The sequence below is a fragment of the Drosophila sulfurigaster genome, unplaced genomic scaffold (assembly GCF_023558435.1).
Source record: "Drosophila sulfurigaster albostrigata strain 15112-1811.04 unplaced genomic scaffold, ASM2355843v2 ctg69_pilon, whole genome shotgun sequence".
NCBI classification, from domain to species: Eukaryota; Metazoa; Arthropoda; class Insecta; order Diptera; family Drosophilidae; genus Drosophila; species Drosophila sulfurigaster.
This window is the reverse complement of record NW_026909727.1, coordinates 17,501-35,256: the sequence shown is the minus strand read 5'-3', so window position 1 is coordinate 35,256 and position 17,756 is coordinate 17,501. Positions and strand designations below refer to the sequence as shown.

The following is a 17,756-nucleotide window of genomic DNA, read 5'->3' as shown; positions in this document are numbered from 1 at the left end:
ACGCACGCACACACTTGCAACGACGCGCGACGATTTTCCCACGCTACTCACACGCACACAGCGTACGAGAAGCACAAAGCGCACACGCGAAAATTTACCGCTACTCGAAAAACAACAAATAACTGTTATCGCAAAAACACTACGAAATGCAGGCACCCCTCAGCACGTCTGTTCAGCTCAACAGTTGAAACCAGACAGAGTAGATAGGGACAGTAGGAATCTCGTTAATCCATTCATGCGCGTCACTAATTAGATGACGGGCCATTTGGCTATTTTTTTTTTCCCGCAGTTTTCCCTTAAGAGGGTCATAGTTACTCCCGCTGTTGACCCGTGCTTACTATAATTTCTTCACTTTGACATTCAGAGCACTGGGCAGAAATCACATTGTGTCAACACCCGCTAGGTCCATCACAATGCCTTGTTTTAATTAGACAGTCGGATTCCCCAAGTCCGTGCCAGTTCTGAATTAATTGTTAATTGAGAATCGTTATAATTTAAAAGAACTAACTAGTTGCCCAACTAGTATTCTTAAAAATTTTACCAAGAAAGTTCCACAATTGGCTACGTAACTAAACTATACGGGGAACAAGATACTACCATAAATGATAGAAACTCTATTTACCCAGAACGAGCACATAAACCATGTTATTGCTTCTTTATGGTCGTTCCTGTTGCCAGGATGACCACGAGGCCCATATTTAATAACAAACGGATACTCAACAGGTTACGGAATTGGAACCGTATTCCCTTTCGTTCAAAATTATTCAAGTTTTTTAATTATGACAAAATATAAATTTTAGTTACTTTTTTTACTTGAAAATTTTCGGCTTTCGCCTTGAACTTAGGACCGACTAACTCGTGATCAACCACTGTGCACACGAAACCCTTCTCCACTCCAGTCCTCCAAGGTCTCATTCGATTATTTGCTACTACCACCAAGATCTGTACCAATGACGGCTCCATGCAGGCTTACGTAAACACTTCTAAGCACACCATTGTACCTTCCTACTCTCTAAAGTTTCAAAATTTATATTACAAGTAATATAAATCATCTACTTTAGCGGTAATGTATAGGTATACAACTTAAGCGCCATCCATTTTAAGGGCTAGTTGCTTCGGCAGGTGAGTTGTTACACACTCCTTAGCGGATTTCGACTTCCATGATCACCGTCCTGCTGTTTTAAGCAACCAACGCCTTTCATGGTTTCTGAATGAGTTGTTAATTTGGGCACCGCAACATTCCGTTTGGTTCATCCCACAGCGCCAGTTCTGCTTACCAAAAGTGGCCCACTGGGCACATTATATCATAACCTTAAACTTCATATCAAGAAAGTTAAGGTTCTTACCCATTTAAAGTTTGAGAATAGGTTAAGATCGTTTCGACCCTAAGGCCTCTAATCATTCGCTTTACCAGATAAGAGTATTTTATACAACAGTTAAATGCACCAGCTATCCTGAGGGAAACTTCGGAAGGAACCAGCTACTAGATGGTTCGATTGGTCTTTCGCCCCTATACTCAATTCTGACAATCGATTTGCACTTCAAAACTGTTTCGGTCTTCCATCAGGGTTTCCCCTGACTTCAACCTGATCAAGTATAGTTCACCATCTTTCGGGTCACAGCATATATGCTCAAGGTACGTTTCAGTTAGAGGCATAAATAATATAAATATTATTATACATAACTATATAGAACACCCCGAGATTGCGTTAATTAACTATAAATAGTTAAAAAACTAATCCCAATAATAGTCAAGTTAATTACGCTATTAGGTTTATATCCCAATAACTTGCACATATGTTAGACTTCTTGGTCCGTGTTTCAAGACGGGTCCCGAAGGTATCCTGAATCTTTCGCATTGTTAATCATACAAGTGCTTATAATAAACACAAAAATCAATGATAATCATGCCATTATATAATTCCGAAAAATTAACGCACTGCATTCATATAATCTATCAGCACTTTATCTATTTTTGAAATTTATGTTATGTTAATTTAAATAAACTCTTATCAAAATTGTTTGATAAATTCCATACATGCTAATAAATTACAATGTCCTTATATGGTTTTCCACATGCACCAGACATCGTCAAGGGTGGCAAATTTCGACACTCAACTCACACCCATAAATTTTTGAGTGCCGGTGCTACTTAGCACTCGCAAACTGAGTAAGAGATACAACTTTGAAATATACTTTGCCTATTTTGAAATATACTATCTTTTTTTAAGGTCCATAATATTCACAAAATTATTCTCTATACCATATTCGTTAATAAGAGGCAATTCTAGTTTATAAAATAATATATTTTATGCTAGACATTCCTCAGTATTATTTGAAATGAATAAAGAACATATAATTCTTCAAATTTCTCATGCAACAGAGTTTTAGTATATTCATTTATTAATTCATATTATGAATATCTTAAGCGACGACTTTTTAGATTCACACTTATATTATCCAACAATATACAATGTGCTTAAAATTCCGAAAAATTTTAAACAACTTATTTAGCATAGTCTTACAACCCTCAACCATATGTAGTCCAAGCAGCACTAAAAAATTAATTAAAGTACATAACAGCATGGACTGCGATATGCGTTCAAAATGTCGATGTTCATGTGTCCTGCAGTTCACACGATGACGCACAGTTTGCTGCGTTCTTCATAGACCCATGAGCCGAGTGATCCACCGCTTAGAGTGATACAATTTTTTTTTTATTTCATTACGTCAATAATATTTTTATTGAAAGAAATTAAAAATACACCATTTTACTGGCATATATCAATTCCTTCAATAAAATTTTTTTCATACCTAAATTAATGTTGCGGAATATCTTAGTTTTACATAATCGAAAATAATAAGATATATGCAAGTATATTTTAGCTAAATTTATTTATTATGATCAACATATGTAAAACGTTAACTTGCAAACAGGTACAACATTGTTTTTCTTTAGGTGTTGCGAACCAATGCATGCGCACAATACATTTTGCAACGCATGTATATTATGGTACATATACACGCAGTTTTTTATATTATCCAAAACACATAAAACACTCTTAATACAGTATATAATAATAATAATACATAACAAACGGCTTTTAGCTAATTTAAATTATTATATGTTGCATAATTGTATCTTATATGATTGAATAAAATATTTATATTTATTAGTTACTTAATTTATTAAATATTGCAATTCCCTAAAAGAGAAAAACAAATTTAATTTATTAACGGTTAGATGCATTAAAACAATAATGATCCTTCCGCAGGTTCACCTACGGAAACCTTGTTACGACTCTTACTTCCTCTAAATAATCAAGTTCGGTCAACTTTTGCGAAACAACCGCAACACACAAGGTGTCACAGTGATCACGTCCGGAGACCTCACTAAATAATTCAATCGGTAGTAGCGACGGGCGGTGTGCACAAAGGGCAGGGACGTAATCAATGCGAGTTAATGACTCACACTTACTGGGAATTCCAAGTTCATGTCAACAGTTTCAGTTCACAATCCCAAGCATGAAAGTGGTTCAGCGGTTTACCCGGACCTCTCGGTCTAGGAAATACACGTTGATACTTTCATTGTAGCGCGCGTGCAGCCCAGGACATCTAAGGGCATCACAGACCTGTTATTGCTCAATCTCATTATTGCTAGACGCAATTTGTCCATTTAAGAAGCTAGTGTCCTTATAATGGGACAAACCAACAGGTACGGCTCCACTTCTATAAACACATTCAAACACAATAAACATTGTACTGCCACCATGAATGAAGGCTATATAAGCTTCAACACCATAATCCTGAAGATATATATTTAATATATTTGAGTCTCGTTCGTTATCGGAATTAACCAGACAAATCACTCCACGAACTAAGAACGGCCATGCACCACCACCCATAGATTCGAGAAAGAGCTATCAATTTGTCTTACACACTTATGTTCGGACCTGGTAAGTTTTCCCGTGTTGAGTCAAATTAAGCCGCAGGCTCCACTCCTGGTGGTGCCCTTCCATCAATTCTTTTAAGTTTCAGCTTTGCAACCATACTTCCCCCGGAGCCCAAAAGCTTTGGTTTCCCGGGAAACAACTGAAAGAGCCATAAAAGTAGCTACACCCAATTGCTAGCTGGCATCGTTTATGGTTAGAACTAGGACGGTATCTGATCGCCTTCGAACCTCTAACTTTCGTTCTTGATTAATGAAAACATCTTTGGCAAATGCTTTCGCTTAAGTTAGTCTTACGACGGTCCAAGAATTTCACCTCTCGCGTCGTAATACTAATGCCCCCAAACTGCTTCTATTAATCATTACCTCTTGATCTGATTAAGCACTCTAATTTTTTCAAAGTAATTGTAATGGCCCACAATAACCCTCGATGAAGAGCACTAATGCAGGTTTTTAAATAGGAGGAACATATAAAAAAGTACAAATACCTAATTATATATAAAAACTCCACCGGTAATACGCTCACATACATAAAGATATAGTACTAACTACAATTGTAAGTTGCACTACCCGTATGAAGCACAAGTTCAACTACGAACGTTTTAACCGCAACAACTTTAATATTCGCTATTGGAGCTGGAATTACCGCGGCTGCTGGCACCAGACTTGCCCTTGTTAAAGGATCTGAAGTGTACTAATTCCAATTACAGGGCCTCGGATATGAGTCCTGTATTGTTATTTTTAGTCACTTCCTCCCCGTGCTGGGAGTGGGTAATTTACGCGCCTGCTGCCTTCCTTAGATGTGGTAGCCGTTTCTCAGGCTCCCTCTTCGGAATCAAACCCTGATTCCCCGTTACCCGTTGCAACCATGGTAGTCCTAGATACTACCATCAAAAGTTGATAGGGCAGACATTTGAAAGATCTGTCGTCGGTACGAGACTATACGATCTGCATGTTATCTAGAGTTCAACCAGTGTAACGATCTTGCGATCGCTTGGTTTTAGCCTAATAAAAGCACACGTTCCAGAAGGTCCGTGTTTCAATTGCATGTATGAGCTCTAGAATTACCACAGTTATCCAAGTAACTGTTAACGATCTAAGGAACCATAACTGATATAATGAGCCTTTTGCGGTTTCACTATTCATTCGTGTGTACTTAGACATGCATGGCTTAAATTTTGAGACAAGCATATAACTACTGGCAGGATCAACCAGAATAATGTTCATTTCATTATGTAAATATATTTAAAATATAATTACATAAATCTTCAAATATGTAAAATACATGACAACTCACAAATATTTTTGAATAATAAACGATAATATTCAATAATTGTATATATATATGTTATACTTGACATGTACTATACGAATGTGGCCACAATTAGATAGCATTCACGTTCGCTAGTTTTAATTCACAATTGTTTATATATATATATACTTATATATAAAATATATATGCACATAATCGTTCAAAAATATCATTTTATTTCAACTTACTAAATATATTATATCACACATGCATATTTATAATTTAAATTCAATTAAGAGGATTTTTCAATTATTCACACAATATTATTTCTTTAGTTACGAAACACCTTGTCTTCTTTTGAAAAAGACATTTAATACATTATATGCTTATATAATATTAATAATTATAATAATAATTTTTTTAATAACATAATTATTACCTATTATGCAAACTCAAATATATGCATCCAATACATATATACGTGATGAGCACACACTGCCCACCATGTATAGGATTTTCAGCAACGCAGCGCACTACTTAAGTGCATCCAGCACAGGAGCTTCGTATGCCACACCACAGAAGAGCCCACTTACTGGCCAACAGATCCGACCAAACTTCCCGGTCACATCCCAGGATGATCAAGAGGAGCACGAGACTGCAAGCCTACAAAGCCTGGCTAACGGAAAATTTCAACCCAGTGCGAGATCTTACCACCACAGAGCAAGTGGACAACGCCATCAACACATGCTTCCCCCAAAAACCCCAATTTCTCCTAGACTACCAACGAGGGTCCTACACCCCTGGTCTTCAGAGATCGCCTCGCTAGTAGCTGAGAAGAGACGGTTGTGACGAGTCTGGTTCCTATCCAGAAATCCAAGAGACAAAAGGGTATTTAACAGAGTCGCAAAGCAGCTTAAGGATAAGCTCCTAAAGCTCAGGCAGAGCTCGTTTGAGGAGTTCCTGGCCAATGTTGAGCCTGGAGACCCACAGCACAACCTTTGGCAGGTCACTCGTCATATGAAACGACCTATCAAGAGAGTTGCTCCAGTCCAGCGTGCTAGTGGCGCCTGGTGCCGCACAGAGCAAGATCGAGCTGAAGCTTTTGCGGAGTACCTCAGCGAAGCCTTCAAGCCGATAATAAGATGCACCGACCTGGATATCTCAGCTACGCAACGTGCCCTACAACTTTTAGATGAGAACACCAACAACAACCAAGACGAGCTAGCTCTGGTCTCGGTGGATAAAGTCAAACTTGAAATCGAGGGACTCAAGACGAACAAATCGCCGGGCGCTGATGGCATTGAAGCACTGGCTGTTAAGCTTCTTCCCCTTCCCTGCCTACAACTCCTCGCCAACATATACAGCAGGTGCTTTCAGCTAGGACATTTTCCAACCATCTGGAAACGAGCAGAGGTAATTCTTATACCTAAACCTGGCAAGCCTGAAGCCAATCTTGGCTCTTATCGTCCGATAAGTTTGCTGTCGATACTCTCCAAAATACTCGAAAGAGTATTCTTGCGCAGAGTATTGCCAGTGCTGGAAGAAGCTGGATTGATCCCGGATCACCAGTTTGGCTTCAGGCGTTCTCACTCCACCCCGGAACAATGCCACCGTTTAGTCAGAGCAATACTGGACGCATTCGAGGAGAAGAACTACTGCTGCGCCGTAATGCTTGACGTGAAGTAAGTTTTCGACAGAGAAACCTGCCTCAACCTCATTACACATTCCTTCAATCTTACCTCGACAACAGAAGCTTTTATCTACCACAAAAGGTATCAAAGCCGGTGTACCACAAGGCAGCGTCCTAGGCCCTCTATTGTACACGTTGTACACAGCGGACATGCCTACCCTTTTCAACGAGAACCTAACGGTTGCCACATACGCCGATGACAAAGCCTTTCTTGCCACAGCACGAGCCCCACAGGATGCGTCGGAAATTATACAAAATCAGCTAAACACCATCGAGCCCTGGCTGCGGAGGTGGAACATCTCGGTAAACCCTGAGAAGTCCATGCGAACCACATTTACACTCCGCAACGGCAATTGCCCGCCTGTCAGTCTCAATGGGGACAATATTCCCGAAAATCCCACGCCCAAATACCTGGGCATGACGCTCGACAGGCGGTTAACATGGCCCACACACATCCTAAGGAAGAGAAAGCAGGCTGACGAGAGGCTGAAGCAATTCCAATGGCTCATTGGAAGACGCTCGAAGCTTAGAAGCAAAATTAAACTGCTCGTCTACAAAACCATCATCAAGCTAATCTGGACCAATGGCATCCAGCTGTGGGGCACTGCCGGCAAATCAAACTGCAGGAACATCCAAAGGCTGCAAAACAAGGCTCTGAGAAGGGTCTCGAACGCTCCTCCTTACCGCGACAACAGCACCATCCACGAGGTACTCAGGGTTCCCTGGGTAAAAGATGAAATTCGAAAAGTGAGCACGAAATACATCAACAGGCTCCATAACCACCCAAACGCATTGGCCATCAACTTCTTGGACAACAGCCAAACCGTCAGAAGACTTAAAAGAAAACAGCCCCTCGACCTGCATATGGAGGATGATGATTAGCCCCCCAGAACCCTACCAACCATCTCCTGTGAGAATTTAATCGACAAGACTACCTCAAAAAATTTAATTATTGTCCGTACAGACAAATTTTAAATAAATAATTATTGACGAAAAAAAAAATGTATAGGTTTTGTGACACGTGCTTTTATTTTATTTAGTATTACTATCTAACGTATTTTTTGTTGCACTAATTTAATAATACAACATTAAAACTTCATTATTTTTAACTTTTTTAATCATATTGCCTTCCATATAATTATTTTGATATATTATTTATATATGACTTATGCCGGCAAGACTCACTCCATATACATAGTCATATATATTTCACTTGTGAAATTTTTCTCATATAACTTGCCTGCTCGACATCACCACCCCTATATAGGTTTTATGACACGTTTTCTACAACCAGCTCATTTTACTAAGGTCTACCACCTAATGTATCTTTATGTGGCACTAATTTAATAATACAACAGAAAAACTTCATTATTTTATTATCAATAATTTGTATTAAATACAAGTACAATCGTAAATTGTTTAACATTGTTTAAAATTTTTGTCAAAGTTGAAATCATATCTCAGTTCAATAAAAAATTCACCAAGTCCAAAAAAAATGTTTTCTCAAGTTTAATTCGAATTCTTATCTTATTATATTAATAAACTGTATAAAATGCTATTTAAAAAGTTTTTCATTGAATTTTCACATGTTGAAATTTTTGTCAAAGTTGAACTAATATCTCGGTAGAACCTCATATCATATGGCTGCAGTTAAATAAAAAATTCACCAAGTCCAAAAAGGTTTTTTCTTAAGATAAATTCAAAATCTTATCTCATTATAATAATAAGCTGTATAAAATGCTATTTAAAAAATTTTTCATTCAATTTTCACATGTTGAAATTTTTGTCAAAGTTGAACTCATATATAGGTAGAACCTCGTATCATACGGCTGCAGTTCAATAAAATATTCACAAAGTCCAAAAAAATGTTTTCTCAAGTTTAACTCGAATTCTTATCTTACTATATTAATAAACTGTATAAAATGCTATTTAAAAAGTTTTTCATTCAATTTTCACATGTTGAAATTTTTGTCAATATTGAACTCATATCTCGGTAGAACCTCATATCATATGGCTGCAGTTTAATAAAAAATTCATCAAGTCCAAAAAGGTTTTTTCTCAAGATAAATTCAAAATCTTATCTCATTATAATAATAAGCTGTATAAAATGCTATTTGAAAAGTTTTTTCTTCAATTTTCATATGTTGAAATTTTTTGTTAAAGTTGAACTCATATTTCGCTAGAACCTCATATCATATGGCTGCAGTTCAATAAAAAAATCACCATGTCCAAAAAAATTTTTGCTCAAGTTAAGTTCAAAATCTTATCTCATTATATTAATAAACTGTATAAAATGCTATTTAAAAAGTTTTTCATTCAATTTTCACATGTTGAAATTTTTTGTCAAAGTTGAACTCATATCTCATGTCTTAATTTGCGCCACTAATATAATGACGTCCTTTTGGCTACCAAATTCATGTAATTGTGTACCAAATAAATGGGAGTAATCTGCGAGTGAACGTCCGTCACCACAATTTTAGGCCCCAGTTTAACATTCACACTCACTTCAAGCCCCACCTCTTTGAATTTCGGGTTTCCTGCGATCACTTTCCGCTCTGCAAAGGATGGAGTGCGAATAATGCACCACCATCCCGAAGAGAACGAACCTTGTGCACCCGTACACCCAGGGTTGGCCCTACCTCCTTCACCACCTGATCAACCACTTCCTTTGAGGTCTTCGCAGTCTTGCTGCGGACCACGAGGGACCATGTCTCTACTGGCTTGGGTTTCGGCGTCTCCGGGGTAGACGGCGTTGCCGACTTTGGACCGCCTTTGGCAACTGGTGCACGCAGCGGGGCACCCCCACTCTAACCGGCGCTGGCGCTCGGAAAGGGCCATTAGAGTGGCCGCTACTCGAATGAGTGCGAGCCTCCTCCAACCGTTCTCGGAGACGCTCATTTTCCGCCATCTGCGAAAACAGCAGCGTCTCCATTTCCGCTAGGTAGTCAACTACACTAACCAGCGCATTGCCTTGCATTCCGCAATCAGCAAATACGAGCGTGAGCACGTCCTTGCTGATCGCCTTCATTTTGTCTACTGGGCTTCCCTTGCGCATCTTTGGTCCTGGCTTTCTCAATGGAGCAACCAACGCCTCTGCTGCCTTTTCAGCCGCCCTAAACTCTTCAAGCATACTCCCCAATGAGCACATCGGGGTCGAATCTGCCGACACCAGATTCTCCTCAGCCACGCTAAGCACGTTAGTAGCGGCGCTGACACCACCACTAGCGGCTCCCAGACACTCTTTACCTAACCCAGCATCTTCTAAAGAAGCTAAAGAAGCTGCCTTCTTCAGCTTCTTCGCTGACGCCGATCCCCCCTTCCGCTTAACCTTCCCGTCAGCCACCGAAGGGAGGTCGTCCATCGACGCACCACTCCCCCCAGCTCCAACGGCCGGCTTGCACGCTGGCATCCAAGACTTTTGTGCAAGTCTTAAAAACACACAACTGTACTCACCAGAAAGTAGGTCACACGAAATTAATCTGCTTTAAGAGCGCTTAAAACAAGCACACGCACGCACACACTTGCAACGACGCGCGACGATTTTCCCACGCTACTCACACGCACACAGCGTACGAGAAGCACAAAGCGCACACGCGAAAATTTACCGCTACTCGAAAGACAACAAATAACTGTTATCGCAAAACACTACGAAATGCAGGCACCCCTCAGCACGTCTGTTCAGCTCAACAGTTGAAACCAGACAGAGTAGATAGGGACAGTAGGAATCTCGTTAATCCATTCATGCGCGTCACTAATTAGATGACGGGCCATTTGGCTATTTTTTTTTTATTCCGCAGTTTTCCTTAAGAAGGTCATAGTTACTCCCGCCGTTGACCCGTGCTTACTATAATTTCTTCACTTTGACATTCAGAGCACTGGGCAGAAATCACATTGTGTCAACACCCGCTAGGTCCATCACAATGCCTTGTTTTAATTAGACAGTCGGATTCCCAAGTCCGTGCCAGTTCTGAATTAATTGTTAATTGAGAATCGTTATAATTTAAAAGAACTAACTAGTTGCCCAACTAGTATTCTTAAAAATTTTACCAAGAAAGTTCCACAATTGGCTACGTAACTAAACTATACGGGGAACAAGATACTACCATAAATGATAGAAACTCTATTTACCCAGAACGAGCACATAAACCATGTTATTGCTTCTTTATGGTCGTTCCTGTTGCCAGGATGACCACGAGGCCCATATTTAATAACAAACGGATACTCAACAGGTTACGGAATTGGAACCGTATTCCCTTTCGTTCAAAATTATTCAAGTTTTTAATTATGACAAAATATAAATTTTAGTTACTTTTTTTTACTTGAAAATTTTCGGCTTTCGCCTTGAACTTAGGACCGACTAACTCGTGATCAACCACTGTGCACACGAAACCCTTCTCCACTTCAGTCCTCCAAGGTCTCATTCGATTATTTGCTACTACCACCAAGATCTGTACCAATGACGGCTCCATGCAGGCTTACGCCAAACACTTCTAAGCACACCATTGTACCTTCCTACTCACTAAAGTTTCAAAATTTATATTACAAGTAATATAAATCATCTATGTTACTTTAGCGGTAATGTATAGGTATACAACTTAAGCGCCATCCATTTTAAGGGCTAGTTGCTTCGGCAGGTGAGTTGTTACACACTCCTTAGCGGATTTCGACTTCCATGATCACCGTCCTGCTGTTTTAAGCAACCAACGCCTTTCATGGTTTCTGAATGAGTTGTTAGTTTGGGCACCGCAACATTCCGTTTGGTTCATCCCACAGCGCCAGTTCTGCTTACCAAAAGTGGCCCACTGGGCACATTATATCATAACCTTAAACTTCATATCAAGAAAGTTAAGGTTCTTACCCATTTAAAGTTTGAGAATAGGTTAAGATCGTTTCGACCCTAAGGCCTCTAATCATTCGCTTTACCAGATAAGATTATTTTATACAACAGTTAAATGCACCAGCTATCCTGTGGGAAACAGCGCTGACAGACATCGTGCTTGGCCCTGCAGTCCGCTATCTTATGGTCAAAGCCCAGGCAACGGAAGCAGCTCAGAACCGGGTCAAAGTTCCTCAAGCGGAAAGAAAACCACTTGATATAGCAGCGGCCAACATCAAGAGTTTGCATGGCCATGCCATCGCCCTCTAACACAACATTGACTGATGCTGACCACCAGTCACAGGCCATGGCCTGCTCACCATACGGACGCCCTTCTTGAAGGCCTCAAGAGACATACTGTCCTTGAGGTTCATCTCGTAAAGATCACTCATGAACTCGTCAGGAGTAATCTGCGAGTGAACGTCCGTCACCACAATTTTAGGCCCCAGTTTAACATTCACACTCACTTCAAGCCCCACCTCTTTGAATTTCGGGTTTCCTGCGATCACTTTCCGCTCTGCAAAGGATGGAGTGCGAATAATAGCACCACCATCCCGAAGAGAACGAACCTTGTGCACCCGTACACCCAGGGTTGGCCCTACCTCCTTCACCACCTGATCAACCACTTCCTTTGAGGTCTTCGCAGTCTTGCTGCGGACCACGAGGGACCATGTCTCTACTGGCTTGGGTTTCGGCGTCTCCGGGGTAGACGGCGTTGCCGACTTTGGACCGCCTTTGGCAACTGGTGCACGCAGCGGGGCACCCCCACTAACCGGCGCTGGCGCTCGGAAAGGGCCATTAGAGTGGCCGCTACTCGAATGAGTGCGAGCCTCCTCCAACCGTCCTCGGAGACGCTCATTTTCCGCCATCTGCGAAAACATCAGCGTCTCCATTTCCGCTAGGTAGTGAACTACACTAACCAGCGCATTGCCTTGCATTCCGCAATCAGCAAATACGAGCGTGAGCACGTCCTTGCTGATCGCCTTCATTTTGTCTACTGGGCTTCCCTTGCGCATCTTTGGTCCTGGCTTTCTCAATGGAGCAACCAACGCCTCTGCTGCCCTTTCAGCCGCCCTAAACTCTTCAAGCATACTCCCCAATGAGCACATCGGGGTCGAATTTGCCGACACCAGATTCTCCTCAGCCACGCTAAGCACGTTAGTAGCGGCGCTGACACCACCACTAGCGGCTCCCAGACACTCTTTACCTAACCCAGCATCATCTAAAGAATCTAAAGAAGCTGTCTTCTTCAGCTTCTTCGCTGACGCCGATCCCCCCTTCCGCTTAACCTTCCCGTCAGCCACCGAAGGGAGGTCGTCCATCGACGCACCACTCCCCCCAGCTCCAACGGCCGGCTTGCACGCTGGCAGCCAAGACTTTTGTGCAAGTCTGAAAAACACACAACTGTACTCACCAGAAAGTAGGTCACACGAAATTAATCTGCTTTAAGAGCGCTTAAAACAAGCACACGCACGCACACACTTGCAACGACGCGCGACGATTTTCCCACGCTACTCACACGCACACAGCGTACGAGAAGCACAAAGCGCACACGCGAAAATTTACCGCTACTCGAAAAACAACAAATAACTGTTATCGCAAAAACACTACGAAATGCAGGCACCCCTCAGCACGTCTGTTCAGCTCAACAGTTGAAACCAGACAGAGTAGATAGGAACAGTAGGAATCTCGTTAATCCATTCATGCGCGTCACTAATTAGATGACGGGCCATTTGGCTATTTTTTTTATTCCGCAGTTTTCCCTTAAGAAGGTCATAGTTACTCCCGCCGTTGACCCGTGCTTACTATAATTTCTTCACTTTGACATTCAGAGCACTGGGCAGAAATCACATTGTGTCAACACCCGCTAGGTCCATCACAATGCCTTGTTTTAATTAGACAGTCGGATTCCCCAAGTCCGTGCCAGTTCTGAATTAATTGTTAATTGAGAATCGTTATAATTTAAAAGAACTAACTAGTTGCCCAACTAGTATTCTTAAAAATTTGACCAAGAAAGTTCCACAATTGGCTACGTAACTAAACTATACGGGGAACAAGATACTACCATAAATGATAGAAACTCTATTTACCCAGAACGAGCACATAAACCATGTTATTGCTTCTTTATGGTCGTTCCTGTTGCCAGGATGACCACGAGGCCCATATTTAATAACAAACGGATACTCAACAGGTTACGGAATTGGAACCGTATTCCCTTTCGTTCAAAATTATTCAAGTTTTTTAATTATGACAAAATATAAATTTTAGTTACTTTTTTTTACTTGAAAATTTTCGGCTTTCGCCTTGAACTTAGGACCGACTAACTCGTGATCAACCACTGTGCACACGAAACCCTTCTCCACTTCAGTCCTCCAAGGTCTCATTCGATTATTTGCTACTACCACCAAGATCTGTACCAATGACGGCTCCATGCAGGCTTACGCCAAACACTTCTAAGCACACCATTGTACCTTCCTACTCACTAAAGTTTCAAAATTTATATTACAAGTAATATAAATCATCTATGTTACTTTAGCGGTAATGTATAGGTATACAACTTAAGCGCCATCCATTTTAAGGGCTAGTTGCTTCGGCAGGTGAGTTGTTACACACTCCTTAGCGGATTTCGACTTCCATGATCACCGTCCTGCTGTTTTAAGCAACCAACGCCTTTCATGGTTTCTGAATGAGTTGTTAATTTGGGCACCGCAACATTCCGTTTGGTTCATCCCACAGCGCCAGTTCTGCTTACCAAAAGTGGCCCACTGGGCACATTATATCATAACCTTAAACTTCATATCAAGAAAGTTAAGGTTCTTACCCATTTAAAGTTTGAGAATAGGTTAAGATCGTTTCGACCCTAAGGCCTCTAATCATTCGCTTTACCAGATAAGATTATTTTATACAACAGTTAAATGCACCAGCTATCCTGTGGGAAACAGCGCTGACAGACATCGTGCTTGGCCCTGCAGTCCGCTATCTTATGGTCAAAGCCCAGGCAACGGAAGCAGCTCAGAACCGGGTCAAAGTTCCTCAAGCGGAAAGAAAACCACTTGATATAGCAGCGGCCAACATCGAGAGTTTGCATGGCCATGCCATCGCCCTCTAACACAACATTGACTGATGCTGACCACCAGTCACAGGCCATGGCCTGCTCACCATACGGACGCCCTTCTTGAAGGCCTCAAGAGACATACTGTCCTTGAGGTTCATCTCGTAAGGATCGCTCATGAACTCGTCAGGAGTAATCTGCGAGTGAACGTCCGTCACCACAATTTTAGGCCCCAGTTTAACATTCACACTCACTTCAAGCCCCACCTCTTTGAATTTCGGGTTTCCTGCGATCACTTTCCGCTCTGCAAAGGATGGAGTGCGAATAATAGCACCACCATCCCGAAGAGAACGAACCTTGTGCACCCGTACACCCAGGGTTGGCCCTACCTCCTTCACCACCTGATCAACCACTTCCTTTGAGGTCTTCGCAGTCTTGCTGCGGACCACGAGGGACCATGTCTCTACTGGCTTGGGTTTCGGCGTCTCCGGGGTAGACGGCGTTGCCGACTTTGGACCGCCTTTGGCAACTGGTGCACGCAGCGGGGCACCCCCACTAACCGGCGCTGGCGCTCGGAAAGGGCCATTAGAGTGGCCGCTACTCGAATGAGTGCGAGCCTCCTCCAACCGTTCTCGGAGACGCTCATTTTCCGCCATCTGCGAAAACAGCAGCGTCTCCATTTCCGCTAGGTAGTCAACTACACTAACCAGCGCATTGCCTTGCATTCCGCAATCAGCAAATACGAGCGTGAGCACGTCCTTGCTGATCGCCTTCATTTTGTCTACTGGGCTTCCCTTGCGCATCTTTGGTCCTGGCTTTCTCAATGGAGCAACCAACGCCTCTGCTGCCTTTTCAGCCGCCCTAAACTCTTCAAGCATACTCCCCAATGAGCACATCGGGGTCGAATCTGCCGACACCAGATTCTCCTCAGCCACGCTAAGCACGTTAGTAGCGGCGCTGACACCACCACTAGCGGCTCCCAGACACTCTTTACCTAACCCAGCATCTTCTAAAGAAGCTAAAGAAGCTGCCTTCTTCAGCTTCTTCGCTGACGCCGACCCCCCTTCCGCTTAACCTTCCCGTCAGCCACCGAAGGGAGGTCGTCCATCGACGCACCACTCCCCCCAGCTCCAACGGCCGGCTTGCACGCTGGCATCCAAGACTTTTGTGCAAGTTCTCGTTAATCCATTCATGCGCGTCACTAATTAGATGACGAGGCATTTGGCTACCTTAAGAGAGTCATAGTTACTCCCGCCGTTGACCCGCGCTTACTTGAATTTCTTCACTTTGACATTCAGAGCACTGGGCAGAAATCACATTGTGTCAACACCCGCTAGGGCCATCACAATGCTTTGTTTTAATTAGACAGTCGGATTCCCCAAGTCCGTGCCAGTTCTGAATTGATTGTTAATTGATAATCGTTATAATTTAAAAGAACTAACTGGTTGCCCAACTAGTATTCTTAAAAATTTTAGCAAGAAAGTTCCACAATTGGCTACGTAACTAAACTATCCGGGGAACAAGAAACTACCATAAATGATAGAAACTCTATTTACCCAGAACGAGCACATAAACCATGTTATTGTTTCCCAATCAAGCCCGACTATCTCAATCTTCAGAGCCAATCCTTATCCCGAAGTTACGGATCTAATTTGCCGACTTCCCTTACCTACATTATTCTATCGACTAGAGACTCTTCACCTTGGAGACCAGCTGCGGATATTGGTACGGCCTGTTGAGAAGTTTGCGTGTCCCCACCATAAATTTTCAAGGTCCGAGGAGAAAATATCGACACAACAGTATATGTCATGCTCTTCTAGCCCATCTACCATATCTCTCTGCGAAAGACTTCCATGGTAGTACGGCTATAAAACAGAAAAGAAAACTCTTCCGATATCTCTCGACGGCTTCTTTATGGTCGTTCCTGTTGCCAGGATGAGCACGAGGCCCATATTTAATAACAAACGGATACTCAACAGGTTACGGAATTGGAACCGTATTCCCTTTCGTTCAAAATTATTCAAGTTTTTTAATTATGACAAAATTTAAATTTTAGTTACTTTTTTACTTGAAAATTTTCGGCTTTCGCCTTGAACTTAGGACCGACTAACTCGTGATCAACCACTGTTCACACGAAACCCTTCTCCACTTCAGTCCTCCAAGGTCTCATTCGATTATTTGCTACTACCACCAAGATCTGTACCAATGACGGCTCCATGCAGGCTTACGCCAAACACTTCTAAGCACACCATTGTACCTTCCTACTCACTAAAGTTTCAAAATTTATATTACAAGTAATATAAATCATCTACTTTAGCGGTAATGTATAGGTATACAACTTAAGCGCCATCCATTTTAAGGGCTAGTTGCTTCGGCAGGTGAGTTGTTACACACTCCTTAGCGGATTTCGACTTCCATGATCACCGTCCTGCTGTTTTAAGCAACCAACGCCTTTCATGGTTTCTGAATGAGTTGTTAATTTGGGCACCGTAACATTACGTTTGGTTCATCCCACAGCGCCAGTTCTGCTTACCAAAAGTGGCCCACTGGGCACATTATATCATAACCTTAAACTTCATATCAAGAAAGTTAAGGTTCTTACCCATTTAAAGTTTGAGAATAGGTTAAGATCGTTTCGACCCTAAGGCCTCTAATCATTCGCTTTACCAGATAAGATTATTTTATACAACAGTTAAATGCACCAGCTATCCTGAGGGAAACTTCGGAAGGAACCAGCTACTAGATGGTTCGATTGGTCTTTCGCCCCTATACTCAATTCTGACAATCGATTTGCACGTCAGAACTGTTTCGGTCTTCCATCAGGGTTTCCCTGACTTCAACCTGATCAAGTATAGTTCACCATCTTTCGGGTCACAGCATATATGCTCAAGGTACGTTCCAGTTAGAGGCATAAATAATATAAATATTATTATACAT

At 41.9% G+C, this 17,756-nt stretch overlaps 1 pseudogene; it reads right to left on the bottom strand.

Annotated features, from left to right (window-relative positions):
* Positions 1–2,524: 2,524 nt before the first annotated feature.
* On the bottom strand, positions 2,525–2,703 carry LOC133849997 (5.8S ribosomal RNA; annotated as a pseudogene).
* Positions 2,704–17,756: the final 15,053 nt, after the last annotated feature.